Source organism: Trifolium pratense, linkage group LG4 (assembly GCF_020283565.1).
Source record: "Trifolium pratense cultivar HEN17-A07 linkage group LG4, ARS_RC_1.1, whole genome shotgun sequence".
Taxonomy (NCBI): domain Eukaryota; kingdom Viridiplantae; phylum Streptophyta; class Magnoliopsida; order Fabales; family Fabaceae; genus Trifolium; species Trifolium pratense.
Window position 1 is genome coordinate 46,963,438 of NC_060062.1, and position 13,943 is coordinate 46,977,380.

Consider the following 13,943-nt stretch of genomic DNA (forward strand, 5'->3'; position numbering starts at 1 on the left):
CTGCTGGGTGGTTGGCGTGTTTTTTTTTTCATTTAATAATTTAAACTCAATTATTTTGTTGTAAATTAATTTTTTATTTTTTTATTTTTATACCAAAATTCATAATTTTTTTTTGTCTACAAATAGAGACTTGGTTCGTTTGATTTGGACACAAAAAAAAAAACTCAATTTTTCACTACCTTTAATTATCTTTATATAATACTGTGAAACCATTTAGCTGGTAGAATGGTTTCACAGTATAACTTTTTGAAACCATTTTACTGGTAGAATGGTTTCAGTGAGTAATTTCTTAATTGTTTGCTTCTGAAACCATTCTGAAACCATTTAGCTGGTACAATGGTTTCAGAGCGTTGTACTTTGAAACCATTTCACTGATAGAATGGTTTCAGGGGAGTTAATTTTTAATTGTTTGCTTCTGAAACCATTTTACTGCTAGAATGGTTTCACAGTATAACTCTCTGAAACCATTCTTCCAGCTAAATGGTTTCAGAAGCAAACAATAGTTTTTAATTACCGTTTTATCTCATTTAATTAACGAAAAATAGTTTCAGGTCTCAAAAAATTTCATAAAATATACCAAAAGTTCCAGAATATTATCTAATATTTTATTAGAAACAAATAAAAACACAATTGGTTTCAGAGTACAAATCTATGAAATTATTATTATTATTTGTTAAATGGTTTTAAATAATCAGCGGAATTTGTGAAAATAATTTCATGACTTGAACTAGGGAGAGTGAGGTACACAAAAGGGTTCTAAATAATTCATAGTACTTTACATAAAATTTTGGAAATTTTTTATGGAATTATAATATTTTTAATTACCTTTTTACTCATTTAATTAACTAAAAATAGTTTCGGGTCTCCAAAAATTTCATACAATATACCAAAATTTCCAGAATATTATCTACTATTTTATTATGAAAAACTAAAAAAAAAATAGAGCCTCCCTGAGGCCGCACGCGCCCCCACGCGCCGCCGGTGAGAGTGGGCGTGGGCGACGCGCACTGTTCATCGTCCCTCCCACCCGTTTTATGCAGAAACGGGTCGTGCGACCCGGTTTTTGACCCGGTTCGATCTCCCTCAATACTCAACGAAACTCGACGTTCCTTATATGGATTTTGATCGTTTTTCAATTTTACAAAGGTTTCCGGTATTAGTTTTTGAAATCGGCGTTCGATTCACACGTAAAATGAGGTCGAAATTTGGAAGAAATTTAAAAAATGTAATAGTTGTTCTATTGTTTCAAAAAAAAAAAAAGGGTATTTTTATGATGCAAATTACATACATGCCCCAGTTGCTTTATTGTTTCAAAAAAAAATGGGTATTTTTGTCCAACTCAAAAGGTGCACCTTGCTAACTTAGACCTAACTAGGGTCTAAGTTAGAAAACCCCTATATATATATATATATATATATATATATATATATATATATATATATATATATACACCGGTGTAATTTCAATGTAATTTTACTATAATTAGTATCCTTAACTAGTGCCCCGGGGGCACTAGTTAGCATTTTCCATAAGACCCCGGGGCACTAGTTAAGGATACAAAAAAAACAATTTTTGCATTGAAAATTACACTTTTTATACTTTACAAACATTGACTACACAAGTTTCAATGTAATTTTACTATAATTAGTATTCTTAACTAGTGCCCCGGGGGCACTAGTTAGCATTTTCCATAAAACTTTACTAGTTACTTTATTTTCAGTTATTTTGACCAAATTAATTAAAAATATAAAAAATTATCAAAATAAAACTGATTTTGAAAATATAATGTAGAAATAAAAACACTAATAGTATTCTAAAGAGCATTTTCAAATAAAGGGAAAGAAACCTTTCACAATAATATAATAAATGGAAAAAGAATCCTTGTATTTCTAACACTACTAAAAAAAAAATAGACGAGTCTCCTTTTGAATAAAAAAACTTCATTAATTACTTTATTTTTAATTATTTTGACCAATAATATTAAAAATAATAAAAATATTTTTTATCAAAACAAAGTTGATTTAAGAAATGTATAAATAAAAATGTAGTATTTTAAAAAATATTCTCGAGATAAAGAGAATCCTTTCATAAAATCGTGATAAAGGAAAAAAAATTCCTAATATAGAGAACATTGGATAGAGTGTATTTTAATTAACTATAACTTATGAGTTTTGTCCTATAAGTACAATTTAGTTGGTAGCAACAAAGACGTACACATGAGTCTGAGTTTGAATATTAAATTATTCTTTTTTCTACATTTAAGGCGTGCGAGTCTAGCCTATTTAACAAAAAATAATTTTTTCAATTTTCCAACTTTTTTAAATAAAATGAGTATAATAACAATTGATATTTTCTTAATTATAAAATGTTTTAATTTCACCTAATTTATTAGGAAGTGATTGATAAAACTACAAAAATGAATAGTATTTTTTGACTAAAAAATATTATTTAAATAAAGAATGCTTTTATGAATTAAAAGCAACTGATATATTTAATATTAAAAAGTATTTTCTTCAAAAAAATGTTAAAAAGTATTTTGAAATTGTATTAAAATGATTATTAATAAAAAATATTTTCATTTAAAAATAATTATAGCAAATTTGATTTAATTAAAGCAATTATAATTTAATACTTCCTCTAGTCCTTTTTATAAAAAATAATTCACTTTTTAAGTTCATTGAATAACTGATGTATCTGGTCAATAATATAGACCAAATACATTAATTATTCAATGAACTTAAAAAGTCAACAATGTATTGGAGAAAAGAATCAGAGAAAGTATAAACGATAAAAATGTCGGTGCAACTCTTTTTACTTTTTGATAAGTCAATTGAATACGCGGAAAAGAACATATTTCATTTAATACATATGTTACCTTCAATTCAATTTTATCAAAAGAAAATGTTACGTTCAAGTCAAAATTAAGAAAAAAGACAAAATGCTTAAATGAGAACATAATTATTATTGCTTTTGATTTTTTGATTTTTTTTTTAAAAAGTACTTGTATGCACTCTCTTTTTAACATTATATATATATTAGATGAAATTTATATAGAAAGGAAAAGATTTAACATTTTTTTATACAATAAAAAAAGGGTTTTCCTTTTAAATATTAAACATTTTTATTTTTATATTATTTGCATACATATTATTTTTAAGATAAAAATGAAGATGGATAGACAAAAAAAAAAACAACACAGGAATCATGAAGGGTGATATTGGTTTAATGGATTGAGGGTTATAAAATGCAAAATAGTTGACATAGGGAAATAGAGGAAGTATAAGTCACCTCAATACCATTTGTACAAAAACAAAACTCTAGCTTGTTGATGTTTTACGATTTAGATCTCTTCAAAAAAAAAAATTCTGCAGTTTTCTTTTATTTTTTTTAATTTAATGGTTGGTTGAGCTACAAAGAAGAAGAGAAGAAAGAGAAAGTGTTGGATGAATGCTCAAAATTATGACAGCATAAGAGAAAGTGTTGGAAAGAATTCAAATCCGATATTTCACTCTCATTCATAGGTATATTTTCCTTGATCTTTCCATCGGTTATATCGGATGTTCATTTTATACATGACATTTATTTTATTGATTTTTAAATATATGAGATTTTATTTTATTTGGGTCAGTGGCTTATTTTTATCAAATTTCCACACTGAAAGTTGATTTGGTAGGTAGAATCAATGTCAAATTTTTTGAAAAGATATTTTCTAATCAACTAATTTGTTTGATTTACACTTAACATAATAAAAAATTCCTCAATTTGTGTGATTGATTAGTTGTTTTTAGATTATTTTGTTACTTACTATGATATCAAACCCATGACCACTTCTTTTTGGCCCCATTAATTTATATTTTGTTTTTAAAAATCTTTTTTCCCCCTATTATTATAGTATAACCTAATTCGGAAGTAATTAATTTTGCCCAAAAAATGTCAACTTAGTGGTTAAAATCTAAATTTATAAATCGTAATCTTGACGGACATGATACAAATCCTACTTGAGATAATTATAAAATGGTAGTATCACTGTTATTCATAATAATTTCTTGTTTCCAGATTATTTTAAAAACAATAGACTCATAATACATGTTGCTACTTTTGTCCAATTGAAAAAACGAGTCAATTTGATAAATAAAAAATGGGGTATTACAATTTGACTTATTAACAACCAATTTGACTACACCCCACATATATCTTTTACGCTCCACTTTAGTCTCACTTTCTTTTTCTATTTCATCTTTTCTCTATATTCACATTGATGTATCTCATAACTTTATCATTTAAACTTAATAACTTATAATAAAAAAAATGTATTTGATTTTATAACTACTTTAGCCAAAGATGAATTAATATAAATGTCATAGAACAACATGAACCTTTTAATTGATGTAATATGTCATAGTTAAAGGTGCAAATAGTGTTAGTAGTTTTCAATATTATAACGATATGGAATAATATTTTTTTTTATTCTTATGCAGTTTCGACAAACTATATACGAATTTTGTTACAACTGGAATAGAGAGTCATAGCTGAAGTAATTCTTCCACAATCTTAAACGGAATAAAAAATAGGGAATCTTTGGAATTTACAGTGAATCAAGATGTTTTTGTGCATTTATCATTGAAAAGAACATCCACCCTAGAGAGGAAGCTTTGTATGTACAAATGAATTGTCTCCCTTTCTCTAGCCCTTCAGATATAACTCAGAATATTGGTGAAATTTCTTCACAGCAACCAACAAATCACAATGCACACAATTTTCAAAGAAACAATATTACTCAAGGAAATGTCATATTTGCCCCTCAAGCCAGAAGGGGAGCCTTATATCTTAGGAGTCTTCTCAATTATCATGAACAAAACACTTTTAATTTTGGTGTTAATCAACTTAATGGTCTTCATGAATGGGTGCCTCAGATCAATATGAATCAACAAGAATATCATCATATTACTCGAATCGTTGATTTACCTTATGCTTCTTTGGATATAAGTTCCATATCGGAGAACCAGTATAGTTCTAGTTCAACAACTAATGCAATTCAAGTTGGTGAAAATGATGAGCAACAACGTTCCCATATTATATCAACTCGTGATTCTGAATTAATGAGAGCAATTGTTGGTGTTTTGATTGGCTACATTTTGCAAAAGCCAACCAGCCAGATGCTGGACTGAGATGTTGTAGCATTATAGTACAGCATACTGAAGCTCTGTTTTTCGTGCAGAATTTTTATTTCAAATCTGAGTCAAGATTTGCTTCAATTATATATTCAGGCACGTGCGTCTGGGCAAAACGAGCCTTGCTCAGCAAGTTTTATTGAAGTCGGTTGAAGGAATGTTATTTAAAACAAAAATATAATTATATTATATTTTTGGCGTTTTTTTTTGTTTGGTACAACATGAAACAAACAAATTATATTTTTGAAATTAATTTAGGGTTGGGCCGAAATTCTTACAGCTGTACATGTCTGAAGACCTAACTTGGACATCAAGACAATTGAAGACTATAAATATGTGAAGCCTCAAGCTATTCAACTCATGTATTATAAACCGTGTTCTTTACAAAGTGTGAGTTTTTAAGGGTTTAGAGTTTGTGTCTTTTGTCAGCCTTTCTTGTGTCAATCTGATGCAAGTTTAGGACTGTGTTTGTGTTGTTTATTGTAAGCTGCTCCTAAGCTTTGAAGCACGGAGTTAGTGTGTGTGATTCACTCAAGAGCTTTTAAGCAAGAGTGTGGTCTAGTTTCTAGGAGAGTGTCTCCATCTTGATCGTTATTATTGACAGCAACATGGTATGTGTTGTTAGAGGGAATTTGGGACGGGGTCTCATTATCTAAGAGGTTCTTAGGTAGGATTGCACGGATAGTGTCTAGGTGATAAGTCAAGTACCGGGTGTTGGTCGAGGGCTTTGAACTAGAGCTATTATAGTGGATTCATTCCTGGATTGGTATCCCCCAGAGTAGGTGACGTTGCACTGAACTGGGTTAACAATTACCTGTCTTATTTATTGTTCTGCAATTTATTTATTTATTTACTGTGTTCTGCGACTGTCTTGCTGCAACGTGTGCTATAGCATCTTGTGCAGCATTGTGTTCACTGCGTGCCAGATTTCAATTGGTATCAGAGCAGGCACCCTTTCTGGTTATAGGGTGAGCTCCAGGGAAAATGTCTGGCAACATTGAAAAGGAAGGAGGGCTTGTAAGCAGACCACCGCTTCTCGTTGGTGTCTCCAACTATGATTATTGGAAATCACGCATGATTGCTTTCCTAAAATCTATGGATAGCAAAACTTGGAAAGCTGTTCTGAAAGGATGGGACCCCCCTGTGGTCATGGACAAAGATGGAAAGCCAACACTTGAACTAAAAGCTGAGGAGCACTGGTCTAAAGAAGAAGATGAGCTTGCTTTGGGAAACTCAAAAGCATTATATGCATTATACAATGGGGTAGACAAACACATCTTCAAGCTGATCAAAAAATGTGTCTCAGCAAAGGAAGCTTGGAAGATTCTTGAAACTGTTCATGAAGGTACTCCTCAGGTAAAGATGTCTAAATTACAGATCCTTACTACTCAGTTTGAAAATTTACGTATGAAGGATGAGGAAACAATCCAAGATTTTCATATGACTATTCTAGATTATGATAATCAATTTGATTCTTTGGGGGAGAAAATTCCCGAAGAAAAGTTAGTAAGAAAAATGCTCAGATCTCTTCCAAAGAAATTTGATATGAAAGTCACAGCTATGGAAGAAGCCAAAAACATATCTCAGATGAAGCTGGATGAACTTGTTGGATCACTCCAAACTTATGAAAGTGCTGCAAATGGGAGAAGTGAAAAGAAAAATAAGTGCATTGCCTTCTCATCTAAAAATAATGAAGAAGATCTGGAGGAGGATGAAGAATCTAATGAAAGTATCTCTGAAGCTATGGAGTTGCTGGGAAAACAGTTCAACAAAGTTCTAAAACAAATGGACAAAAGACCCAGACCAAATTCTAAGAATGATGCTCCAGGCACTATGCGCAGTATTGTGAATCAAGGAAAACCTAAGAGTGATGAAAAGTCAAGCTTAAACAAGAATATTCAATGTCATGAATGCGAGGGATATGGTCACATCAGACCAGAATGTCCAACATATCAGAAAAGAACGAAGAAAGGACTAACTGTCAGTTGGTCTGATGATGATGACTCAGAAGATGATACAGCATCTGTGACCGCCAAACATATCTCAGTCTTAACAGGTACTATTACATCTGATACAGAATCTTGTGATGGAGAGGTAACCTACGAAGAACTTGCTGATTCTTACAGAGAACTCTGCCTCAAGAGTGGAGAAATATGCAGAGTCATTGAGAAACAAAAGGTAACCATCAATCAATTGAAGGCAGAAAAATTTGAAAATATATCAAAGATGGATGAGCTCCAGAAGAAGGTAAATTATCTATCCTCTGATCTTGATGAAGCTAAGGAAGTCATTGAAAAATTAAATGCTGACATTTGGCGTTTGAGAAAATTCTCTGACATGCTGTATAAAGATGATGATCATCTTGATAAACTTCATAAAGCTGATGGTCAACTAGAAGAAATCTTAGAGAAAAATGTTCTAAAGCCTAAACATATTGGGCTTAGTTATGAGAATGTCAACAAACACAAAGGTTACAGCTCAAATCTCACGTACATGCATCCAAAAGAAACTCATAAGCGAAAGATGCCTCAACAGATGCTACAGCATCATAAGCAGCATCCCTTGTCAAAGAACAAAACAAAACATCACTCTTGGATATGTCACTACTGTGGTAGAAAAGGGCATATAAGACCTTTTTGTTACAAATTGTTTGGATACCCTAACAGGCATCATCAGCCTAAACCAGTTTCCACAACTGCCTCCACTCAACAAGAATGGAAACCTAAAGGTAAGAATGTGAAGACCAGTGATGGTACTCAACTTGAGAAGAAGATTACTGCTCTGGTTGCTCACACATCACTTAGAGCTTCATCAAGGGAAGACTGGTATTTCGATAGTGGTTGTTCAAGACACATGACCGGAATTGGAAAATTTCTTGTTGATTTAAAGTCTTACTCAACTAGTTTTGTAACTTGTGGTAATGGTACTAAAGGAGAAATTGTTGGTATAGGGGAGCTCAACAGTAATAGCTTGCCTAAACTAAGCAATGTGTTGTTAGTAAAAGGATTGACTGCAAATTTAATAAGCATCAGTCAATTATGCGACCAAGGGATGAAGGTAAACTTCACCAAGTCTGAATGTTTGGTTACAAATTATGAGGGTGAAATTTTGATGAGGGGCGTCAGATCAAAAGACAACTGCTACTTATGGGTTCCCCAAGAAGAGGCAAATGTGTCGACATGCTTAATCACGAAAGAAGATGAAATAAAATTGTGGCACCAAAAACTTGGTCATCTCAACCTAAGAAGCATGAAGAAAGCTATACCTGAAGAAGCCATCAAGGGCTTGCCAAATCTCAAGATCGAAGAAGGAAGCATTTGTGGTGAATGTCAAATTGGAAAACAAACCAAGAAGCCACATCCAAAGCTGCAGCATCTTACCACTACCAGAGTTCTTGAGCTTCTACACATGGATTTGATGGAACCTATGCAAACTGAAAGCTTAGGAGGAAAAAGGTATGCCTATGTTGTTGTAAATGATTTCTCTAGATATACCTGGATAAATTTTATTGGAAAGAAATCAGAGACCTTTGACGTATTCAAAGATCTATGTATTCTACTTCAAAGAGAGAAAAACAATGTTGTGTTAAGGATCAGAAGTGATCATGGAAAGGAGTTTGAAAACTCTAGATTCTCTGACTTTTATGCCTCTGAAGGCATCATCCATGAATTTTCATCTCTCATTACACCACAACAAAATGGTGTAGTAGAAAGAAAGAATAGAATTATACAAGAGTCTGCAAGAGTAATGTTACATGCAAAGAAACTCTCTCATGGTTTTTGGGCAGAAGCTATGAACACTGCTTGTCATATTCATAATCGTGTCACCTTGAGATCTGGAACTACATCTACTCTGTATGAATTGTGGAAAGGTAGAAAACCTACTGTTAAGTACTTTCATGTGTTTGGAAGTAAATGTTATATCTTGTCTGATAGAGAACCAAGAACTAAAATGGATCCTAAAAGTGATGAAGGCATATTCTTGGGATACTCAACAAATAGCAGAGCCTACAGAGTATATAACTACAGAACCAAAACCATGATGGAATCTATAAATTTAGTAATAGATGATATTTCAAGTGAAGTTGTGAAAGATGATACAAAAGATGCTACAGCATCTATCCCAGGTAGTATAGATTCTGAAACTATTGAGGAATTCAAGAATGATACAGAGATTACTACACCTGAACCAATCTTTGCTACTTCAAAGAAAGGGTCATCCATTCGTACTCAAAAGAATCATCATACAGATCTGATTATTGGTAATCCTAATCATGGAATTACTACTAGAAGGACACTTGACTTAGTTCCTAATGCTTGTTTTGTTTCTAAGTTTGAACCCAAAAATGTGATGGAAGCCCTCACTGATGAGTTTTGGATAAATGCTATGCAAGAAGAGCTAAATCAGTTCAAGAAGAATGAAGTTTGGGACTTAGTTCCTAGACCAGAAACTACTAATGTGATTGGTACCAAGTGGGTCTACAAGAACAAGTCTATGCTAGAGGGGTATTGTGATGCTGATTGGGCAGGTTGTGCAGATGATAGAAAAGGCACCTCAGGAGCTTGTTTCTTTTTAGGCAACAATCTAATATCTTGGTTCAGCAAGAAACAGAACTGTGTGTCTTTATCTACAGCTGAAGCAGAGTACATAGCTGCTGGTAGTAGCTGCTCCCTGCTATTATGGATGAAACAAATGTTGCTGGAGTACAATGTGGTACAAGATGCTATGGCATTGTACTGTGATAACCTTAGTGCAATCAATATTTCAAAGAATCCTATCCAACATAGCAGGACGAAACATATTGATATTAGGCACCATTTTATTAGAGATCTAGTTGAAGAAGGTATTGTGACTCTTGAGCATATTGCCACTGAAGAACAACTGGCTGATATTTTTACTAAGGCTCTAGATGCGGTCCAATTTGAAAAATTGCGAGGCAAACTTGGGATTTGCCTATCTGAAGAGTTATAGCAATTATTGAAAGTGTGGCGTGCAGTTTTCTCTTCAACTTATTTAGTAATGCACGCTGTTATGGGTAATGTTGAAACATATGAAGATTTGGTAAGAATTGTGTGTTTGTTGATGATAAGGATGTTTCTTGTGGTGAGAAAGTATTTGTCAGAGAAAGTTATGTGGTGTTCTCCCCTGTTGTGTTTAACATTTGTTGGTAATGATATTAGCGCTCCAACTGAGGACAAAGATGACTCTGTGTTGGAACATGTCAAGAAGAGTGTTCCTGAGAAAGATGTTGCACATGATGCTACAACATCTGCAGCACGGGAAAATTTGGATAACATCATGATACCCGAGTCTCCAAATGATGTTATTGTTCCTGACAAAGAAAAGGGTTCTGAAGCAACTACTACTGATAATGTTTTTGTTCATGATATCTATGTGATCCCTTATGTTGATGATAGTGGTAAAACTATGTTTGTTCCTTTGAATGTTGATGAATCTGCTGAGAAAGATTCAAATGTTACTTATGTGGACAATCTCAACCTTACTGAGAGGACTCCTGCTTCTAGTACTAGGAAGTTAAGGAGCAATGCTGGTAAAGGTGTAGTTGTTTCTAATGTTCCTGTCAAGACTGCCAAGGAAAAGAAAATCTATGGTCTTAAAAGACAGTGGAGTAAGATTACTGGGCCCTCTGAGCCAAAGAAGAAGCTTTTGAGGAGCTTGTTGTGGAGAGGAATTTAAGTGAAGATTTTTTACAATGCCAAAAGCTTGTTGATTTGATTAATGCAGCCGGATTGATGAAAACTGCAACTGGGCTCTAACTACTCATTCCAATACTCTGGCCACAGTTTTGGCTCGGTTTATATATGTTGTAGGGACCAGATCACCTTTTGACTTTGGTTCTTATATTCTTGATGAAACTGTTCTAGATATTAAGTCATGTGCTGTGAAGATGCCTATAGCCTTCCCTACACTGATGGGTGATATTGTTCTGGCACAACATCCTGGCATCTGTACTGAGGATGATAAGAGAGGTTGTGATTTGTCTTTTGATTTTAGATTGTTTGAGTAACACATGCTGCAGACTGTGCTGCATCATCTGTCAATCAGTCAACTGATGTTTTGCCTATAAAGCAAATGACTGTTGACCTCAAGGTGTTTTCCAATGTCAATCCTGGTGTTCTTGATGATAATGCAGGTGGTGATACTAAGGTAGAGGAGGAGGACTCTGACGCAAGTCCTTCTATGTGCCCTGCTTATGCTTTATTTGCATGTCCTTTTGGATTTTAATTTTGTGGGCTACGCCCTGATGCTCTCTGGATTGTAACATGCACAATCCATGTCTTTTGGCTCCGACACTCCAGGTTCTCTTTGCCATGATGGTCTGTAATATGCACTTTATGATCTCTTATGCTCTGATACTCTCTGCACTCTATGTTTCTCTATGCTCTGATAACTCTGTGGAAGTCTGTACTTTGCTCCTATTATATGGTAATGACTTTAGTTGTCAGAATTTATGGCTAAAAAGGGGGAGTAATATATGTGTGCATGATGTGATGAAGAATGCTATAACATCTAGTATAGCATGTTTGTTTTATGATGCATATGTTGAGGGGGAGTGAAGTTTATGCATGTTTTGAGGAGGAGTGAATTTACGCATGTATTGAGGGGGAGTAGAATTTATTTTTCTACTACTTATGATATGCATGTCTGAAGTATTTATATAGGAATTTATTTTTCCTATTCTCTGTGGCGTTGCTTAAATCTTAAGGAGTTTATTTCTCCGATCTTGAATCCACTATGTGAGAGTTTATTTCACTCTATCTGTACTTTGAGGCTAAGATGTGTTATGTTCCGCTGTTGCATGCCTCTGATGCTTACGTGCTAGCTATCTTTTCATCTGATGAATTTCTTACTTTCTTTCCTAGTTGTGTGCTCATGTTGACTCGAAGGAAAGTTTAAATAGCTTAGCATCGTTCTACTTTCTTTCCTAGTTGTGTGCTTATGTTGACTCGAAGGAAAGTTGTATCTCTCTATGCACTGGCCTAAGGTTGTTTTAGCCAAAATTTGCCAAAGGGGGAGATTGTTGGTGTTTTGATTGGCTACATTTTGCAAAAGCCAACCAGCCAGATGCTGGACTGAGATGTTGTAGCATTATAGTACAGCATACTGAAGCTCTGTTTTTCGTGCAGAATTTTTATTTCAAATCTGAGTCAAGATTTGCTTCAATTATATATTCAGGCACGTGCGTCTGGGCAAAACGAGCCTTGCTCAGCAAGTTTTATTGAAGTCGGTTGAAGGAATGTTATTTAAAACAAAAATATAATTATATTATATTTTTGGCGTTTTTTTTTGTTTGGTACAACATGAAACAAACAAATTATATTTTTGAAATTAATTTAGGGTTGGGCCGAAATTCCTACAGCTGTACATGTCTGAAGACCTAACTTGGACATCAAGACAATTGAAGACTATAAATATGTGAAGCCTCAAGCTATTCAACTCATGTATTCTAAACCGTGTTCTTTACAAAGTGTGAGTTTTTAAGGGTTTAGAGTTTGTGTCTTTTGTCAGCCTTTCTTGTGTCAATCTGATGCAAGTTTAGGACTGTGTTTGTGTTGTTTATTGTAAGCTGCTCCTAAGCTTTGAAGCACGGAGTTAGTGTGTGTGATTCACTCAAGAGCTTTTAAGCAAGAGTGTGGTCTAGTTTCTAGGAGAGTGTCTCCATCTTGATCGTTATTATTGACAGCAACATGGTATGTGTTGTTAGAGGGAATTTGGGACGGGGTCTCATTATCTAAGAGGTTCTTAGGTAGGATTGCACGGATAGTGTCTAGGTGATAAGTCAAGTACCGGGTGTTGGTCGAGGGCTTTGAACTAGAGCTATTATAGTGGATTCATTCCTGGATTGGTATCCCCCAGAGTAGGTGACGTTGCACTGAACTAGGTTAACAATTACCTGTCTTATTTATTGTTCTGCAATTTTTTTATTTATTTACTGTGTTCTGCGACTGTCTTGCTGCAACGTGTGCTATAGCATCTTGTGCAGCATTGTGTTCACTGCGTGCCAGATTTCAGCAATGATGCAGATTGAGGTATTCATATGATCAAATACTAACCTTACTTAATAATTTCATGTGAGTTTAAAATTATCATGTTTTTAGAATAATATATTGTTGGATTATTTACACATATACCTTTTGTGGGAAAAACATTAACATGACCAATATGTTATTTTAAGTTTTATTCAAATTTAGGTCTTTGAGACTCTTTTAACAGTAATCTATGTTCTAATGAAAGTCTAAAACCAATAGATATGCAAAAGAAATTTTACCTTGTTAACAAAAAAAAAGGTTGAATATAATGTTGAATAACATTAAATGATTAGTTTATATGATAGATGTAATAATTTAATTCTTTCATGCAAATTGTTGTATTTGTAGAAAAGAGACATAGAATTTTACTCTCTTGTTAATAGATAGATGAAGCTATGAATATGATTATATATTTCCTATTTTACATTTAAATTAATCAATTGTTAAATTTATGTAATAGTTTGCGGCCAATTTGTGCAATGACTTGTTTGTAACATTGTCACAAATCATAACCAAAAGTAGAATTACTTTAACTATTATATAGAAGATATTTTAATATATTTATTTCATTATATATCAAATAGAAACTATCATGGAACGAATACATATCGGTCAATTTTTGAGACTCCAGCTATATCTTTTCATAATTATTTTTCATCAATTTGTATATGGAGATAAAGTGATACATTGACCATCAGCTTAGATGTTACGGTCTGTTATA